The sequence below is a fragment of the Vanessa cardui genome, chromosome 24, assembly GCF_905220365.1.
Source record: "Vanessa cardui chromosome 24, ilVanCard2.1, whole genome shotgun sequence".
In the NCBI taxonomy this organism is placed as follows: domain Eukaryota; kingdom Metazoa; phylum Arthropoda; class Insecta; order Lepidoptera; family Nymphalidae; genus Vanessa; species Vanessa cardui.
In genome coordinates, this window is record NC_061146.1 from 5025931 (window position 1) to 5046526 (window position 20596).

General features: G+C 30.0%; 1 protein-coding gene across 6 annotated transcripts in view; it reads right to left on the bottom strand.

Moving 5' to 3' along the window:
* The window catches only part of LOC124539958, a 140465-nt gene extending 131519 nt beyond the window's left edge, over positions 1-8946 (bottom strand). For 4 of the 6 annotated variants that reach the window (XM_047117327.1, XM_047117326.1, XM_047117329.1 and 1 more), the window contains exon 1: positions 8693-8946. The gene's annotated coding sequence lies outside the window, so the exon portion shown is untranslated. The remainder of the gene's footprint in view (positions 1-8692) is intronic. The other 2 variants (XM_047117331.1, XM_047117330.1) reach the window with 1 other exon arrangement.
* Positions 8947-20596: the final 11650 nt, after the last annotated feature.

A 20596-nucleotide genomic window follows, 5' to 3' on the forward strand; every position in this document is an offset into this window, starting at 1 on the left:
AATCTTCCACAATTTTTTTTACTGGCAACACGTTCTTAGTCAATTTAATTATCTTAATAACATGATGATGATTATAAGAAAATAATGAAGGTGATTTCTTAAACAAATAAAATCATATGAATCTTGCATTAAAGAGAAAAAATTATGATTACTATAAAGTATGACCTCATACAAAGGTTGCCAGTATGCAGTATTTTCCCATAGAATTACAATATAATTAATAAATAATATATGTTATAATTCAAGTAATCAAGTAATACGTGATTAATGTTTGTTTTTATGTTACCAGTACACATAAATAATTTAAACGGTATGTTTAATTAGCAAATAAATTAAATACTCCGTCTAAAATTAACCAATATTAAGTATATTTCAATAAATACTTCTTTAAATTTAAATAATACGTTTGTTTCAAAAACTAAATTATTAAATGTACATTACATTTAATTAATTAATTTAATTACTCTAAATAAAATTCTATTAAGAAATATTAACCTTTTAATTTTCACGTACCACTGCCATAACGTGACATATCACGATTTTTATATGATAAATGACAAAACAAAACTGTACTAATGAGATAAAATAATTTAAAAAACAACACGTATTTTAAAGTGGGTTTATTTCAATTATTTGCTATCTGTGACTAGACTTACGTCAAACGGATAGTTCTTTTTTTAATTTTTTCATGACCTTATAACTGATATGCACAATGCTCTACTACTAAATAAAATTCAGATCAACCCACAGCTGGGACAAAGGTCTTCTCTTCTTTTAACGATTAGGTTTAGAGCTCCATACTCTTATGCGAAATGGTGGGGTTTTGTACATCTTTGGAAGATTTTCATCTGACATTACACAAAAACAAAACAATTTGTTTGCCTATGTTTGAACCCGTAATCCCTACTTAAAATTCACGAATTCAAGCTACTGGAACATCTCGGGTTATTAAGTAGACATTTTATATTCATATTACAACAAAATCCATTTGAGCGGTTACTCATGCAAATTATATGGTCACTTTCTCCGTAGTTTTAATTAGTTCATTGTTGCTATACCATTAAAATATATTTGTTATTTTTAATGACCAAAACAAACTAACATATATTGCATAATAGCGAACATAGCACGATGTATAGAAAGTATATCTTATAAGCACACACACACACTAGTGTCTTTTTAATGTCTAAGCAATCGTATATATGATACAGGGGCATTTTTTTATGGTATAGGTTGGCTGACGAGCATATGGGCCACCTGATGGTAAGTGGTCACCATCACCCATAGACAATGACGCTGTAAGAAATATTAACTATTCCTTACATCGTCAATGTGCCACCAACCTTGGAAACTAAGATGTTATGTCCCTTGTGCCTGTAGTTACACTGGCTCACTCACCCTTCAGACCGGAACACAACAATACTGAGTACTGTTATTTGGCGGTAGAATAACTGATGAGTGGGTGGTACCTACCCAGACGGGCTTGCACAAAGCCCTACCACCAAGTAATTGACATTTCAAGACGCCAGTCCAACAAACAAATTATCAGTTCATCGCAATCGAATCGAAACGGTATTGTTTGAAGTTTCTATCCAGCAGATTTTCTACTAACACATCGATCGAAATCGAAACATAATCGAAATCTTACGTCAATAAATAAAATTGGTCTGCAGTTAGGATTAAGCTGTTTTATTATTGTTAAGAATAATCGAAATTATATCGGAATAGAATCGGAATCGTATCGTATGTAACTATAAATCTTAGTAGAATTATCCCTCAGATTTCCTCTAATATTCTACGTTATGCGGTTATTTACAAGTGCAGAATCTCCCGCTCATTTATGAGAGGTGTATTAGGAATTCCCCTTTTATAGATGTTATTCATCTTGCTCCTCCTTATAACATTTGTCAGCTGGTCTTTTAAAATGTAATCATCGGTTAAGATGCACGTGTTTTAAACACTGGGCAATCTCGGCTCATATATCTGTAAATGGTTGTAGGATATTAAGTTTTTTAATTGCGTTTTACCTTCCCCTATTATTTATTCAATGGCCAGTTGCAAGTATATATGTATATAGTTAGTACGTCGTTCCAATTAACATTTGCAATAATAGTATATAACTATCGTCCAATCTAACTCTTTGCTAAATATGTTCAGCAATTAAGGCGTTATTATGAAACAACCATACTTTCACATTCACAATAATAAAATGTTAACGGTCCAAATATGAAATGTTTGTATTCGCCCTGAAACGTACCGATTCAGACTACGTTTTAATTTGATATCATAATACATTCCAAGCAAAGCACTGAACAAGAGCTTGTAGAGCTATGACAAGGATATTGTTTCTCTTACAACATTATTTCAGAGGCGAAATCGAAAGTCCACATTTAAAAGTGGCTTTCAAATTGCATCACAATCTATACAATACACCCATAGTAACAAAACGCATACGCACAAACGACTCTTATTGCAAGTTCTATAAAGGATATAATCCTTCAAATGTATTTCAGTTCCGTTCACACAAATGTGTATTTAGTATCACAATAAAATGTATAAAAATATTTTGCATACTAATTTGGGCTTTACAGCATTGGAATAAGTGTTATTTTATTATCACGTATTTTTATTAATTGTAATTAGATAAACGAATAATGGGGTTTTTTAAGTTGCGAAATATGTGATCGATTGGTTTAGTATTAAAGAAAAGTAAGTTCAGATTGATTAATTAAAATTATCTGATATGATTATTTTAAATACAAATAATTACAATTTAAAATACCTAAGAAAAAGTTACCAAACGTCAAAATTACGAGATTACATAGAAAAATTACTATGTTTCAGAGTTTTTTTGTTGATAGAATACTAACAATGACATAAGCAGAATGTAAATGTGTGTCCTATATCATATACTATAAAATAACACGTTCGTATGTCTATATATTTTTTAAATAAAGCCTTTCCTGAATAAACATATTTAAGAAATAAATCTAAGGAATTTTATCGATAATCATTAACAACTGAAAATTAACTTGAAAGGGCTTTGTACTATCCCGTCTGAATTGGTACCATCCACTTGTCAGATATTATAACATCAAACAGCTCTACTTAGCATTGATGTATTCCGATTTGAACGATGAGTCAGTTGCGTAGGTACATAATGTTTTAGTTCTTTAGGTAATGGTGAACCCTTATCAGCAGGTACGACCTTGGTCCAATAGGTCTTCGAAGCAAGTAATACAACATATATACTTAATTAATATAATACGCGTTTGAATTTAACAAAAAAAAATATTGTAGCCTATGTTACTCTTCATATCAGTTCCTATATTAGCCGAAACAAACAGACAGACAGACAAAAATAGTAAAAAATGTTATTTTGGTATATGTACCGTGTATACATACATATGCGTCGAGTAAAATAGGGCTATTTTAATATTACAAACAGACACACCATTTTTATTATATGTATAGATAGAAGATCGCCCACTAAACTAAAGAAATCCGTTTTTAATTTCGGAACATAAAGCGATCTCTTATCTTCATTAGATAAATGTTACAGTGACATATATGAGTTATACATAAATATTATTTATTCTATTACAAACACTGATTCAGTCAGTGTCAGAGAACATTATTAATGTCAAACCATTATCCGTTTTTGCTATAATTTTTTTTATTAATACCATAAGGCACAGGTGTGTTAATTTTATGCCAATGATACAAAAAAGTTTTTAAGATTAAGTTAGTAGATAAATAATATCATATACCTTACTTAGACGTTATTTAACTTAATATTGATTGGCTGGAGACAAAACAGAAAAAAAAGTTTAAATCGAATTTCGAAATTCTAAGATAAATTATAAAGAACAAATCTAATTTTAATTTTATATTGTAATATTAATTTTGTAATATTTTACACTTTGTTGTTTATTTAGCTAAATTCATTTTCCTTTTAAAGTGTGTTTTTATTATTATTTTTATGGTAAACTAGCAGGTATACATATATAGCTACTGATAGACTTATGAAAAGTGACCACCACCGCCCAGGAACATTTGTAAGACGGTAACTCCCTTTAAGGAATGAGTAGGCTTTCCATATTAAAAAGTTAAATTAATGATTTCATGTATTGAAAATTTTTATATAAGTATGTGACGTTATTATGCGTGGGTTAATCCTCCCAAGTGAACTATAGGCCAGTTGTACACAAATAAAATAATTAAGCTAGAATTTTGCACACTTTTTTTACACTGGCGACACCACAACAGCTAATATTAAATTAGTTGAATTACAAATCAAATAAGCATTAATTAATGAGCTTGTTGAAAAGTTTTTTCGTTTGAATAATTATTTATTTATGCAACTAACTACTCGTCCGGACTATCAGCTATATTACAGATTATATCATACATAATATTGCTTCTATTGGTCGAAACATGATGGTATATAGCCTTCCTCAATTAATGGGCTATTTAATACTGAAATAATTCTTCTAATTGGACCAGTAGTTCCTGTGATTAGAGCATTCAATCAATCAAACAAACAAACTCTCATTTGATAGTATATAGCCTACAGCCTTCCTCAATCAATGGACTATTTAACACTAAAATAATTCAATCAATCAATCAAACAAACTCTTTAGTTTTATATTATTATAATATAGAGTATAGATATGTCGTCTGTTCAATAAAACGACAAGATTCTTGTTTAAATGTGAAACGAATAAACTTTAAAACTGATAATCTTAATAGAATTATTACTACTAGAGGCTTGGATAAATAATTAACATTTTACAATTTATGGACAGGCATTCAAATAGAAACGTATATCTGCTGAGCATATTATATAATTATACAAATTGTACATCACGGAGAAGATACACATTCGGTAATCAATATATCGATCGCAAAATTTGAATATACAAATATTTAAATATATTATTCCTCATTTTGACCAAACAACATTTAATTGTAAAAGGAATTTTATATTCTTATATAATATAATATACACATGTTCTATATTCAAATTTAAAGTTTTTAAAAGCTTATAATGATTCCTTTTTCAGGCAGTATGTTGATATTATCATGTTCGTTGGCTCCGTGCTGGTTTCTTTCTTTTCATTTCATTTCATCATTAAAATTCGTCGCGTCTTTTAAAAGATCTAAGAGTACTAATGGTGAGTAGTGACTGTATATAGTCGGGGTAAGAAAAGGTTCGTCACCTTAAGATCTATTTTCGTGTCCTCATTATGAGTGATAATCTGATTTACCGATTGATAATGATATATTACGTCGCAATGATTTGATGTTTAGACTCAAAAGGTACTAAAAGTTTAAGACATGATAAAGGAATTAGTTTGAAAAGTGACAAAGGTTTTCTTACTCTGACTGTACATAGGTATGATACATGGTGTATAGGTATGTACGACTACATATATTTATATTCAAAACGCCGTGTCAGGGTAGCAAAATGTATAGTCAATTTTTCTATGCAAAATAATCTCAGTAGCAATCCCAATTATAACAGTTGTCAGCTGTCGGAAAATGAGTTAAACTGTATATTCTGCACCTGAACTAAATCCAGTCGTCTAGAATAGTCCCATCGGATTATGATGAGGGAATTATGGCATCGGTACTTACGTTCACAGTAATGCTTTATAACATGATGTAATAGTCTCTCGAGATTAACCGCTGTGACCGAAAGAGGTCAGGAGGACATATGTTATAAAATATTTTATACTATATATATACTAATATTATAAATGTGAAAGTAACTCTGTCTGTCTCAGTTTCAAGACCAAACCGCTGAAGCGAATTTGATGAGAATTTGTGTGAAGCAAGCTTGATCTCCAAGAAAGGATATAGACTACTTTTTTGCCTAATATATGATAATCAACCATAGAAACGCGAGTGAAGCCATGGGCAACAGCTAGTCGTGTAAAATTCAAAAAAAGAACATAATCTACTGTTACTCTAATCACTAGAAAATCGACTAAGCAAAAAACAAATGATTTCTCCCGTAAGCTATTTCGTTCGTAAGAGTGTTAATTAATTATGTCAGTGTCGAAAATAGTTCCATCATCTTGATTCATTCACTAGATATAAGTGCCATAAAAAAACATGCAAAAATAATAGTTTATTTTGAAGTGTCACAAATCGGTGAATATAAATGGCGCTAGTAAGGCAGGGTAGACATTTGTTACTGTTTACATAATAAAGCCTACAACAATATAAATTGTTTATATAAAACATTAATTACATTACGCAAGTGCAAATAATTCGTAAGATCGACTTATGTATTTCAACATGTGAGAATAATTAACATTAATTAAATTACTTTAAAATAAAGTGTTGGTTGAGAACGTGTGACATGTAACCTACTGGCATTAGAACAGATAGTGGTAAGCACCAAACTTCTTCAAATAGGTTACCCAACCTTTGCCCAGCGTTAATATATTAACTGGCTGTCAGGTTTTCTATAATACATTAGATTATGATATTTAGATTAGATATTTTACCTTTCATAATTCGCTAATAGTCAGTTATAATAATTTAAAAATAAGATTTTTCATTTTCATATTGACGGTACAAGAACTTTTTATCATGATAAATTTTAAAGTAAACTTCTCGTAGTTGTTAACATATATATAAATGAAATTAAAAATGTAACTTCTTATTATAAGGTAATATCAATACATTATTTAAATAAAAATTGATAAAAAAATATATCTATGGGTTGTTTAATCTGTGTATGAAATTTTAAATTAAGAATATTAACATAAAATTAAAAGAAAACACTATTATGAACTATTTTATAACCAGTGATAAATTGCAACCAACACCCCAACAAAGCTACTGCTTTTCTTTGCTAGCTCTGCAATAAAACGATTATAGATTAAAAAAAACAATATCAAAAACGTCAACAATTTTTAATTATCTATGACAAAAAATCTAAAAAAATATTACAAGAAATCACTCAGAAAATGATCTTTTAAATAGGTAGCTTGACTGTCCCACAGACTTATTAATTACGTGAGAAGTTAAAATATTATTTATACCCCATTAAGGATGATGTAACGGCAGAAACCAAACAAGTAAAATCCGCATGACGCCCGGCGACGCTCTCAAATATTTATATAAGCACATAGCGTCAGAAAAAAAGCGCTTTTCGCTTAAGGGTCACTGTAGACTATATAGCTTACAAATCGATTAATTCTTACCAAAGATTTTGACAAACAATTTAAAAAAAAAAACAAATTTATTGCCATACTACAAAATGTTTATTATATGGCAATTTTTTTTTTGTTTGTGCAAGAGGCAATACATGGATTATAATAATATAAATGTCACTGAATCTATTTCTAAACAAAAACAATCCGAATCGCTGACGTTTGATCCTAAAAATATACGTTTTAGAAAATTAACAATTATTAACATATGTAGTTATTTTTTTTAACGCAAACTTGCAAATATCACCGATGGAATAACAAAAAACTTGTTTTAATACTTGATCTGTCAAAGAGACTCTTAATTTAATAGTTATCGTAATGTTTTCCATGTTCGATAGACGTGAATTGCATTAAACCTTTTACCTCCTTATATGTTATTTTATTGCCTCTTTGAGCTTCGATACGAATAAAAAAAACAAAAACAACACTTTTTAAATTTAGAATTAACCCTAGTCGACACTTTTGTCTAAAAACATAATTCCAGAAAAAAAAATACTAAGAAAAGAATAAACATTTTTAAATTTGGAATTAACGTGTCGTCGTTTCTTTTTTTTTTCTCCATAGTGTTGTTAACTTCTTATAAATATACTTTAATCTTGTAATATTTCATGTGATAAAAAATATCGACACGTATAGTTTATTGGGACCTTTATAGTTCAAAGGTGGTGTTACTGGTTTGTCAAGTCGCAAATCGATATTATAATAAGTATCGACGACATCTCGTATTAAAATTAATATACAAATCTTCTTGAAAAAAAAAGAGAATATTTATTTTTAAAACTTAGTATATATTATAAAAATAGTTTGTTTCATTTTATCGTTATCATTATATAAAGTTATGATGGTGAAAATTTCAATAGCTAATTTATAATTTAAAATCAATTTAATTTTTTATTATTATATATTACTTATAGAATTTAATACAAAATATTTCAGGAATTTTACAAGGCATTCTCAAAAATAATATTTTAAAATATATGTACGCGAAATAAAAAATACTAATAAAAATAAATATGAACATTAATGAAAAAATATTCAAATAATTCTTGTAATGAATCAATTCATCAAAAAAACAAGAATTTTCTATTGGCAAAACTGGTAAATAAAATAATTTCTTGCCAATATTCTAATAAAACGACCCATTAGCGCCTCTGACGCCTCTCAGATATTTCGGCGTTCTCGCAATACTTTCAGTTTCAAAACACACTTGCACAATACTATTACACAATACACAACTATCATTGTTTTTATAAGGATAATATTACATGACAAATTAAAGAATACACGCAACACTATAAAAATATTTAATACATTGCTCGAACTACTGAAATTAGTCAGGTTATATTTTAAGTGAAACAAACGCCGATCCATTTTAAAAGTAATCAGCTATAGTAAAAGTTAAAGGCCGTCTCTATCGAGTGTAATAACGTTCCTTTCATTTAGGTACTATTTAAGTTACTTACGTGTTAAGGAAGTTAGCAGCAGAAGGGTGGACCAGGGGCGCTGCCGTAAAGAAAATCACAACGTTTACACTTAAAAGCCATACACACAATCCATATTAACACAGAGTCAGAGGGACACAGTCTGGCACAGGTAAGGTGAAGGACGATCGTGCGTTGTGTCCGACACTCGCGACACAATTTTTCCGTAGTTGGAAAACTCTTGCCACGCGACGCGGACTGCGCATACGGCGTCGAATGGGCGACTGAGGCGCGCGCACGCTTCCCCACGGAATAAACATTCGCGCTTCGAGAGTGGGGCGGGTGATTTTTTTTTTTATTATTTTATTTTGAAAACGGTACCTAGTCATCTTTTCCTGTTTCGAAATTTACGACTATAAAACACATATGAACAAAGTATACGTTATATATTTCGTGATTTCGTAATTTTACTTTAATTTAATCATCCATTGTTCTTTTCGTGTTATTATATTATTCACTGGAGTCCATTTTAACCGTAATAACGACACATTTATTGTGAATAATTCATAATATATTGTTAATAAAATAATAATGTAAAGTAAAGTAACAGCCCGTAAATTTCCCACAGCTGGGATAAGGCCTCCTCTTCCGTTAAGGAGAGGGTTTGGAATATATTCCACCACGCTGGCGGAACACGGCATTGCCTTAAAGAAATATCCCCCTCTACATTAACATACATAAATATCGCAAAAAATAATCAACCTTAAGACTTATAGGCCACTTTGCCCCTTCTTAATCTATCGCTAATTTTATATCCCTGCCAGAATGGATAATAGGGATAAAAAAAAACTGAAATCACTAAGACACTTAGTGAAAAAATATATTAACTCTTTTCTTTTTTCATAATATGATATAACAAATCGTATATTATATACAGATACACAAAGGTGTAGAGAGCGGTGGCAGAGAGAAGGCATGACGGCATGAAAGAGCGTCATATCGTTCGCCGTGACGGCATACGAGTCACCCCTAAGGTTTCAAACAATCCGAGCTTTAATTTGGTGTATCTTATAAATATAACCACTCAAACAGATAATTAAGTTTACCTACTTTTGATTTGAAACAATAAATTAATACAAAATTTTATTTGACGTTTTCAAATACCATAACGAAATATAATGAAATTCTATTAAAAGATCGTTCGAGAAGATATATCTGATATATCTACAGAGTCATTGTCCCTGTCCGTCACCGTTAATTTTACAAAGTGACACATTTATGACATTTTATAACATATAAATTCTGATATGTTATAAGTTACATTATGAATTCATAAGACTTATCAATGTCATGAACTCTGCAAGTAATAAAAATGTCTCTCATATTTTTTATCTCTTTCTTTCCCTGTTGTAGTTCTGAGATCATATAAGCATTAAACGAACAGCGCATGCGCACACGTAAGAGAGCTCGTAAATACGGTAAACTCTATTCTTCTTCTTTCACAAATCGATAGGATAGCAATTCGAAAATACTTCAGAGAAATAACAGGCATGAAAGCCTTACATTCAAATCCCATGTGTAATCTGTTTGAAAAGTATTTTAAATTTAATTACATTATATTCGTTACAAATTCTATATCATCATATCATCATCATTACATATTAAAAAAAAATCGCTCACCACTTTTTGTCTATATATATGCTTACAACTTTGAAATTACGCAACGGTTATTGATGCATGTTTTTAATAGATAGAGGAATGTTTTTGTATATAATATATAATAAATAAATTAAATTGTATATTTCGTTTCAGTAACGCACGCGTGCAAAGCCAGGGCGTGTCTCTAGTAAGAAATAATATAACTGCGGTAAACATGACGACAGTCCGTATAAAACGTTTGCACATAAACAACAATTGTATATTGTATACAACTATTGCGTACATTGCATTAATGTTGAAATTATTGAATTAGTTTAATCGTATCTAATATTGCATTATAAAATAGATGATATATTGTTCGTATTTAAGTTTCATTCATTTAATGTTAACGGTCACAATAAAATATAGTTTTTTTTTAATTTTATTTTATTTACTTGAAACGCCGTCAGGATATTCACAAAAACAATGCAATCAAAATATATCACTATAGAATTAAATAAAAATTAATGCACTCTTAAATTAATAATAAAAACTTAAGCTAGAACAAACTTAGACAAATACAGATTAAGGCTTAATACAGACAAAATTAACAATTATAAAACTCTAAAAATAAATATTTATAATTAATAAACTGGTAAAATTATCTGCATAGATAAGGTCAAAAGCAAGAATCTGGCAGTATTTAAATTGAATGCCTCCATTATTCATAAAAGAAAGAGTTGACGAAAAAAGTTTGAGAGTATTACTAATTTGATTGTTCCATTTCATTGGACTTAACCTAATTACTTTTATCTGCTTCGGCCGCCTGCAGTCAGTGGGTCTGCTAAGTATATCTCTGTAGGTCAAACCATCATCAACCACTTGCAACGCTAACTTAGTTACGGTTTTAAATATAAGAGTTAGTTTGAGATAGAGTTAATACATGCCCTTTTCTTAATAAGGCGAGATACACTCTGTGTATACAGCGATCAAGCAACTCTACATATAGACATTAGCAAGTAATAAAACAATAAGTGTCGCGGTATCTAACAATCCCTTGTGGTTATAATTACACTGGCTCAATAAAGGCCTGTGAATTTCCCACTGTTGGGCTAAGGCCTCTCCTTTTGAGGAGTAGGTTTAGAACATTTCCACAGTCTCAGTCACTATTTTTGGTAAAAATCTACCCCAAGATGATAGCGAAGCTCAAACCATTACTACTAGTCTTATATTTTTTGTCTAGTTGAAAATTATCTACAGAATCAGAATAGGCGTTTGATTTTTACTAAACGTAATTCAACGAATGTATTTGAGATAGTATAAAGTATACAATAACAGTTTGCCAATCCTTGGCTTCGTAATTAATATAGCCATTTGATATGTTTTTAGTTTTTTTATTGTTTATTAGTTATTATAATGTGAAATATAATATTCAGATAGAGGTTTTATTACTTATAATATGAATAACGTTAACAATCAAAATGAAGGTGTGTAAAAATATTCATATAATAAATCCGTAACTGTCATCAAATATTATTTTTAATAATAATGAATCTCTATATAAAAAATAGCATAGATTTTTATATGTTGGTTATGCAGGACCCTTTTTTTATGATATAGGTTGGCGGACGAGCATATGGGCCACCTGATGGTCAGTGGTCACCATCACCCATAGACAATGACGCTGTAAGAAATATTAACTATTCCTTACATCGTCAATGTGCCACCAACCTTCGGAACTAAGATGTTATGTCCCTTGTGCCTATAGTTACACTGGCTCACTCACCCTTCAAACCGGAACACAACAATACTGAGTACTGTTATTTGGCGGTAGAATAACTGATGAGTGGGTGGTACCTACCCAGACGGGCTTGCACAAAGCCCTACCACCAAGTAAACACTAATGATAATAATAAAAGCTCTTCCACGTAAAGCTACAAGTAAAACATAAAAACAAAGCGAATCATATAATCTAATTTGTACTTTTTTTGCGGTCTCTACTTTTGTTTTAATCATCTCACGCATACTAAGATATCTTGAAAGCACAAACGTCACTCAATGGATGCCGATAATTTAACTCGGAGAGTCGCGCCTTTGTGAGTGAATAAATCTATAACGTGATGAGAATAGTTTATCAATGAGGTTTAATGGATTCAACGGCTTTTAATCTTATATCTCGAACTACAGTTGTCATTATTCCTCCCCCCTAGAATACAGGGTAATATGTGAATACCAGGTTTGAAAACCTATTTTTCTAATAAGTTTTTCGAATTAGTCACTTTTCGTTTTGAAACGTTAAACATTTAATCGTTGCAATCAAATTTGACTTAACTTAAAGCCTGATTCGTCTTGTGTCGTTAATATTGGAATGCAATATATTAGAAATAGAATATTTGATAGATTGATACAATATAGCATGAATTATAAATAACAATTATAAATAGACTTGCACTAAAGTTCGAATTAAAAAAAATTAAAAGTTATCGATACAAAGAAATATGAGTAATGTCAACCAAGCAATCGCCATATTGAAAAGACTTCAACGGGTTCACATAATTCAACAATTTTCTTTTTTTATTCGTTAAAGAAGAAATAGAAGTCTTATATATTATTTAGAGATGAAATAAATAAATGTCACCCGAACTAGATTACTGTACAATATTCCCACTTGTAAATGAAAAAAAATCTAAAATAGAACCTTAATTTTCACCCGAAACTATTTGAATTTTTAATTAATATTGATATAAATAAATAAGCTGTATCGTTTTCAAAACACGTCGAACGATACACGATAACTACAATAAGTGAAACCGGAACAGTTAATAATAATAACAATCATGTCGAACTTTTTAAAATTCATAGTTAATGTTGAACACGCGACGCGTGCGCAGACAAAGAAACGATTTTCATTACAACACTTAAGTCATCGTTGAGGGTATTTTTAAAAAGGTATTTCAATCCCATGTTGCATTTACGTCGTTTTAAAAATTATTAAAATATTTTCCAGCATTATTTCATCCGTTGATTCGTTGCTTGGAGAAAGAAAGTAAAACCAAATGCTGTGCAATTACTATATATTATAAATTGGGGCGTGGACAGCGCAAAGGTTTTTATAGTTTAATAGTTGCAATGGTTAGTACCGAAGTAATAAGTCACAGGATCAATTGAAGGCGCAGGTCCTTGGGTTATTGTCATCCCCAGACATAACACAAGCTTAAGGCTTCAATAGGAATATTATCAATTTCTTATGATAGAGCATTGCTAATTTTATTTAAAAAAAAAGATACGCGAAGCTTCTTTCCGTTCGCCATAAATATTGTTAGAATTATTTCTTACGCGATTTATGTGAAAAGAAATAAGGAACATATAATCATTTATTCCTCTTAATATAATACTATCTCATATGTAAAGCAGTAGTAAATCCCATTGGAAAGAGAAGTAAAAATTAACATATATAATCCATATTACATACCTTCCACCATTTAATAGTACCACTTTCAATTTGACTGACATAATTTCGAAAAAAATTAAACAACATTCAAAACGCCTTTTAATTACAAATCAAAAACACATATACATCTCGACCAATGATATCATCTCAATTCAAGGTCAAAGTTGTTTAGTTCTCCTAACTCTTCCTGCCGTTGGAATAGACATACTATATATAATTTGTGACTAGTACCGCTAAAACGTAATATTACGATATTCATATCAATACAATAGCAGTATATTGTATATTACAGCAGCGCACTATCCAATTATTAGTTAATGCAATAATAAAAACATTTAAAAGATAAATCAATAAAAACGTAACCCACAATGCAACAGATGAAAGATTACGTGGTTCGCGTGAACCGGCGGGCGTGACCATAATCGCACAGAACTAGGTCGACACGATCGGTCAGACGAAATAATTTAGGTTCTACATACGTTTTAACACGCGAAGCCTAGATATTGACCAAACTATGAAATTTATACATTCGGACGAGTTGATTGAAACGTCATCACAACTCTGGCGGAACTGAAACGTGGTTACCAGTTTTAATCATAAATCCAGGACAAAGTCAATCCACTAAGAAGTGTCGTTAAGCATCAATTATTATTTTACTGTTTTTGTACTTAAAAATGAAATTTTAATTGCCTACGATAGAACATCTGAGATCTTGTGGTTGGTCAGTTTTGGTTTGATGATTGCGGTACTAGTGTCTACAGGAATACTTATTTACCATTAAATGTACGGGGCAAAAATGCTTAAATACCTTCCAAAAATAATGATCACTAGTTCACAGTTTTTGTTTTGTAGTATTAAAAATAAATATACTAAAAGTATCCAGATAGGGATTATAAATCTTTTATGACAATAATATTATAAACACACAGATTTTTATTGAAATGAAATTTGATTATATATTTCTTGTTATTGTATTATCTTAGTCTCAAAGAAGTCAGTCTGAAAGATCCTAGGAAATTGGGATAGATGGTTACCCTTAATTGAGAGCAAGAAAGTAAAATTGAAGTTACACTAAAAACATTAGATCTGTTTATTCATGAAGCGCATCACATAAGGCCTCAAGTTATATTTAAAAAAAAGTTTTTATATAAAAATTGTTAATTTTTTTGTCTTTACTCTTCTCTTCTCACCCACATTAAGACGTCTGATCAACATTTTAGTGCAGTTTATTAGCACAAAATCGTCATAAAAACAAATACACTTCTAAACAAGTTTTAAAGTAATAACAAAAATATCTTATTACTTGTAAAGCATCTTATATAATAACTAATTTATTGTTACATTCAAAGCACACATTTCATTAATTTTTTTTTAAATATAAATAAACACCTATTACAATGTTAAGCAAGTCTACCTAATATAAGTGATAATTGTTGAGAAAAAATGTTTTAATTTTATGATGAAATTTCAAAGCAAGTTATTTGTCCTTCTAAGATACAGTTGGTAATATTAGTATTTATATAACAATTGCAGAATTAAATATATTTTAAAATAAAACGTTTGAAAATAATATTAATTCTGCAATTGTTATATAGTCACAAAAATACAATGATATTGGCGCTATTACAAATATTATCAATTCTTTACATCGCCAATGTTGCCAACCCTGGGAATTAAGAAAGAATATTCCTTTGTTGGTTACAATAACTCACTCACCCTTTAAACCTGACCATATAAATGCTAAGCAATCGATATTTAGTAAATTATTGATAATTAATGATTAAAATAATACGCTTCTTTTTATATGTCATGTGTATCATAAATCTACGTATACATATTAAAATATTTTTAAACAGGAAGTTGCTTATGTGATGCATTTTTTAAACAATACATCAAAGAAGTATTTAATCTTAAGCTTCAATATTCATAACTGGCATAAAAATAACTGTTCATCATAGATGTAAACAAATAAAAAAAAACAAATGTTTATTTTAAAAGCATCGACAATGTCGGATTCGCCAGAGACAATTTATTTATATTACCTTTGACATAACAGATGTTTACATCTTATTTATCTCCTCTCGGAAGCGATTGTACGTCTTTTTGTTACCTTGTGAACCGGAAACATTTCCTATAGTTAATTATTAATTTCTCTACGTTTATACGATATTAGCAGACGAGTAGCAAATGTATGTTTTTTACAATGACAACGTTTTCTTTATAGTTATGTGTTTGTATGTGCGTGTTCTGTAAGCAATGTGTGCTTAATTATAATCAAATGAGATGAATCAATATATGGAATGGATTTACACTGAGTACCTTGTCTTAAATACTTAATTTTTTTTATGATAGTAGGCGGATAAGCCTATGAACCACCCGATGGTAAGTGGTAACCGATGCCTATAAACAATGACGCTGTAATAAATAATAACGATTCCTTACATCGGCAATATCTCACCACTTTAGGCACTAAGGTGGTATGTCCCTTGTGCCTGTAGTTACACTGGCTCACTCACATTTTAAACACGAATAAAACAATACTGGGTACTGTTGCTTAATGGCGGAATATACATATGGTGACACCCAGATGGGCTTGCCCAAATCCCTACTACCAAGTAAAATATAGAAAACTAGTTATATATTTGAAAGTATACATATATGTATTTCTTCTTAATAATAAATAAAATTATTTCCCTGTAATAACGTATTAAAACAACATTTTAATCGCAATCATGGAATCTTCATAAGGTAATAAGTTCTAAGATTATTCTTAGAACTTATTACCTTATGAAGATTCAACGATCAAAACACGGATTGTAAAACAGTTTGTTATATTTACACAATTCGTTCTCGCAGATAAATAATTAATATCACAATTTGATTTTAATTTAAAACAAATAATATAATATAAATTCGAAAAAAAAGTATTTATGTGTATACAAACACGTACAATTTTCTTCTTGAAAATCAAGTAGTTACTACTTAAATAATATACATTACACACAAAATCAATACAAACATATAAATATGTATATTGGTAGTACTTGGTTCGTTGTCACAATTGCCAATCAGAGCGTGTTTTAGGCTAAGATTGCATTCATAGAATGAGAAGAAACGGCAATAAACTCGCATAGCGTTTTAAATAACCAGATTTACTACGACCAAAACTTGTAAAATTATATTAAAATCGAAAAGATTAAAGTATATTTTGTCTTTCCGTAATGAAGCACATAAGATCTTCTAAAACCTCAGGATTAAAGACGCGTTAGTGAGAATGAAGCTCCTTCCGTTGTTAATGAGAGGAGGCGATTTATCAAGAGGTCATTTACCTGTCCGAAGAAAAAAACAGAAGCAAAGATTGCAGGTTCAACCTCAGTTAAGTATCGTTTAGTATTACAAATGTACAGTCAGGGTAAGAAAACCTTCGTCAGTTTTCAAATTCATTCCTTTATCAAGTCTTAAACTCTTAGTACCTTTTGAATCTGTACATCAAATCATTGCGACTCAATATGTAATTCTCGATTGGTAAAACAGATTATCGCCCATAATGAGCACACGAAAATAGATCTTAAGATGACAAACCTTTTCTTATCCCGACTGTACATATGATTTGTTCTTTTGTTCTGCGCAGTGAAGTACATCCTGAAAGAACATTCATCTATTCAATGGAAATTTGCTGAAGTAATCTATTGCATTGAATTTCGGTACTAGGCTACAAATCTTCTTAAATGAAGGTCTAATCCCAGCATTAGGATATATATTATGTCACCGTAAGATTACAAAATTCGTTAGATTACAATCTGACGGGATAGATTGTAAACTGTCGAAATATTGTGAACTATAAATTATGATTGCAATTTAACTTATTATTTTTCGTTATATTGTAATCTATCGATGATTTCGACAGATTAGAATCTATCTCGTCAGATTGTAATCTAACGAATTTTGTAATCTTACGGTGACATATACAAAATGTTCTATCAAAAAAATGAAAAAGTACAACGATTTTTTGGGATGGTTTATTAATAAATATATATAAGATGTTTACTCATGTATTAAAAGCCTAAATTATTCGCATCATAAACTCGCTGGATAATACACTACTTCCGCACAGCGAGCTTGATCGTTTATGAAGACCTCAGAACAAACATCTTCGGAAGGCGCATCGTTTGTTGTGTTTCAATTATTAATAATAGTCTCTTCGTAGACTATTATTAATATTAGGTTCGTGCCATTTTTCGAGTGTTTATGTTGTTTAGCTTTTTTTCTTTATGTTTTTTCGAATTTATTTTCAAACTAAGTATATTGTATTTCATAAATTTTTATTTTCAATATTTTTTTACATATAATAAATGTACATATTATATTATTTAGATCTTTTAAGTTTAACTAATTGAAAAACAAAAATGTTTACGATAAAAATTAAAATCGTTATTCTTTTCAAAACTCTTATTATAATCATTGGTAAAAGTGACATTCTTATATAAAGATTACCAACAGTTTCATTTCAAAACAGAGTATTATAATATTTTTAATAGTTCATTTACCGATACTAATTAAATATTCAAAAACTAAAAAAATCAATGTTATTAAATCGAATCAAATCAAAATAAACTATATTCAATTAGGTTTTTACAAGCACTTTTGAATCGTCATTTTACAATTAAGTGAAGCTACCACCGTATACCATTTCTGTTTTAATTTTTGTTCGTTGACGATGTTAATATCTCATTGTGCGATTGTTGAATGACACTTCCTTAGACTTTAATCATCATTAAGATACTCGACACTGATGCCATCTTTAAAATATCCTTTTACCGTAATTTATTGCGAGGAATAACAGTATATTAAAAACACAAACACAATACACACAACTACATCCGCAAGGGTCAAGTTATAATTTATTATGTATGTGTTTTATGTAAATACTTCAAGTTCTATATGTTTGTATATTGTATATTTACAACCATATTGTATGTATACATAATTAGGCATCGTGATAACATACTTAAAATAGGGTAACAACCGTCAATTGTTTGTTACTATTCATCATGTTGGTCCTTCTGCTTGCTTTAATTACCTCATTTTGGTGATAGTGCAAATACCAGCCAATTATCACTTATTCTATCACATAACAGCAACATTTAACATTTTTGTGTTCAGCTTTGATCGTTGAGTGAGCCAGTGTAAAGAAGGACATAATATTCCCAAAGATTCCAAGTTTGGTGGCTCATTGATGATGTATGGAATAATCAATATTTCTGGTCCATTCTGGGTGGTCCATATGCCAGAGTTGTCTATATTCAATCAAGACTTTAAAAGAAATATACGAGTATACATCTTTCATACAATACTTGTTATTGATATTTATAGACCTTCAAAATATGAGATTTTAAATTAAGATAGTTATTTTTGTTACTCGTCTCGCGAACAAGACATTCGTAGACAATGTCGAAATATCGAACTCCATCAAATAATAATAATTTAAAACATGGTAAATATGAAGCTTCTAATAACTCAATAAATTACTCAAACGAAATCAAAAACGAGGCTTTCCAATAAAGTACATAATTGTATTGTAATTAAACATTAATAAATTAAACAATTACCACGTTTACTTCGAGATAAGATTTTAACCTCACGTATATCTCTAGTCTAGGCTAAGGGCGTTCAGTCATTCAGTGCGGAGGGCATATAAAATATGATTTAAAATTAACGTTGTAAATATTGACAGCGATTTAATTAAACATTATCAGATTAAAAGATCATAATTTTAAAGTCGGTTCTAATTATCAAGATTTATTACGTTATACTATAAATCTGCTCACTTATAATCATATTCATATTATAATAATGGAAAGCCGAGATGGTCCAGTGGTTAGAACACGTGCCTCTTAGCCGATGATTACGGGTTCAAACCTAAACAAGCACCGCTGTGTATCCATGTTCTTAATTTGTGTTTACAATTCCTCTCGTGCTCGGTCGTGAAGGAAAACATCGTGAGGCAAACTGCATGTGTCTAATTTCATTGAAATTCTGCCACATGTGTATTCCACTAGTCCGCGTAGGAACAGCGTGGTGGAACATGTTCCAAACCTTCTTGTCAAAAAGAGAGGCCGGAGATAGAACCAGCAATGGGAAATTTACAGGCTATTGTTGTATTATAATAATAGCTGATTGCTTTGTAACAGTGTGTAGATAATCCTCTGCTTGGCTAAAACTTCCCTCAGTATCAGGTGGAACTTTGATGATATTTCAGATCATGCATATTATCAGATTTTCATCCACTATACGCAAATTTTAGGATTTTATTACGTGTCGATCTTGAAACAAAGTTGAAGCATACATTATTTAAAAGTAACGTGTTCCATCCACTGTTAGTTGACGAAATGAGATATCGTTTAGAAAATAAGAAATTATAGAAAATTCATTTCTAAATTAATGAAATGTTTGTTATTTCATACTAAGTATAATTGTAGACGACTTGATTTTTTTTATGAATTTTGTTAAATGATAATGAAGACAAATGTTATCAATTTCGTATCTAATGATTTGTTTATGAGAATATATGTGTGTATGCGTTACCCACACTTAGATACAAGTCGATGTATATATATACAGTATACATAAATAGCAAATTTGTTTGAGATATATCCTTGTGGGTTCTACGATTAACGATACATTAAATTGCCAGGTTTTACTGATATGTGTGTACTTTATACTCTGATTTAATAGAAGTTCAAAGATTGTTTGTATAAAATAACACATATCTAGAATGTAATGTTTGTTTGTTGTTGTAAGTTTAATTATTGGCGGAAACATTAGTAATACAGGATAATGGAATGGAATACATACTG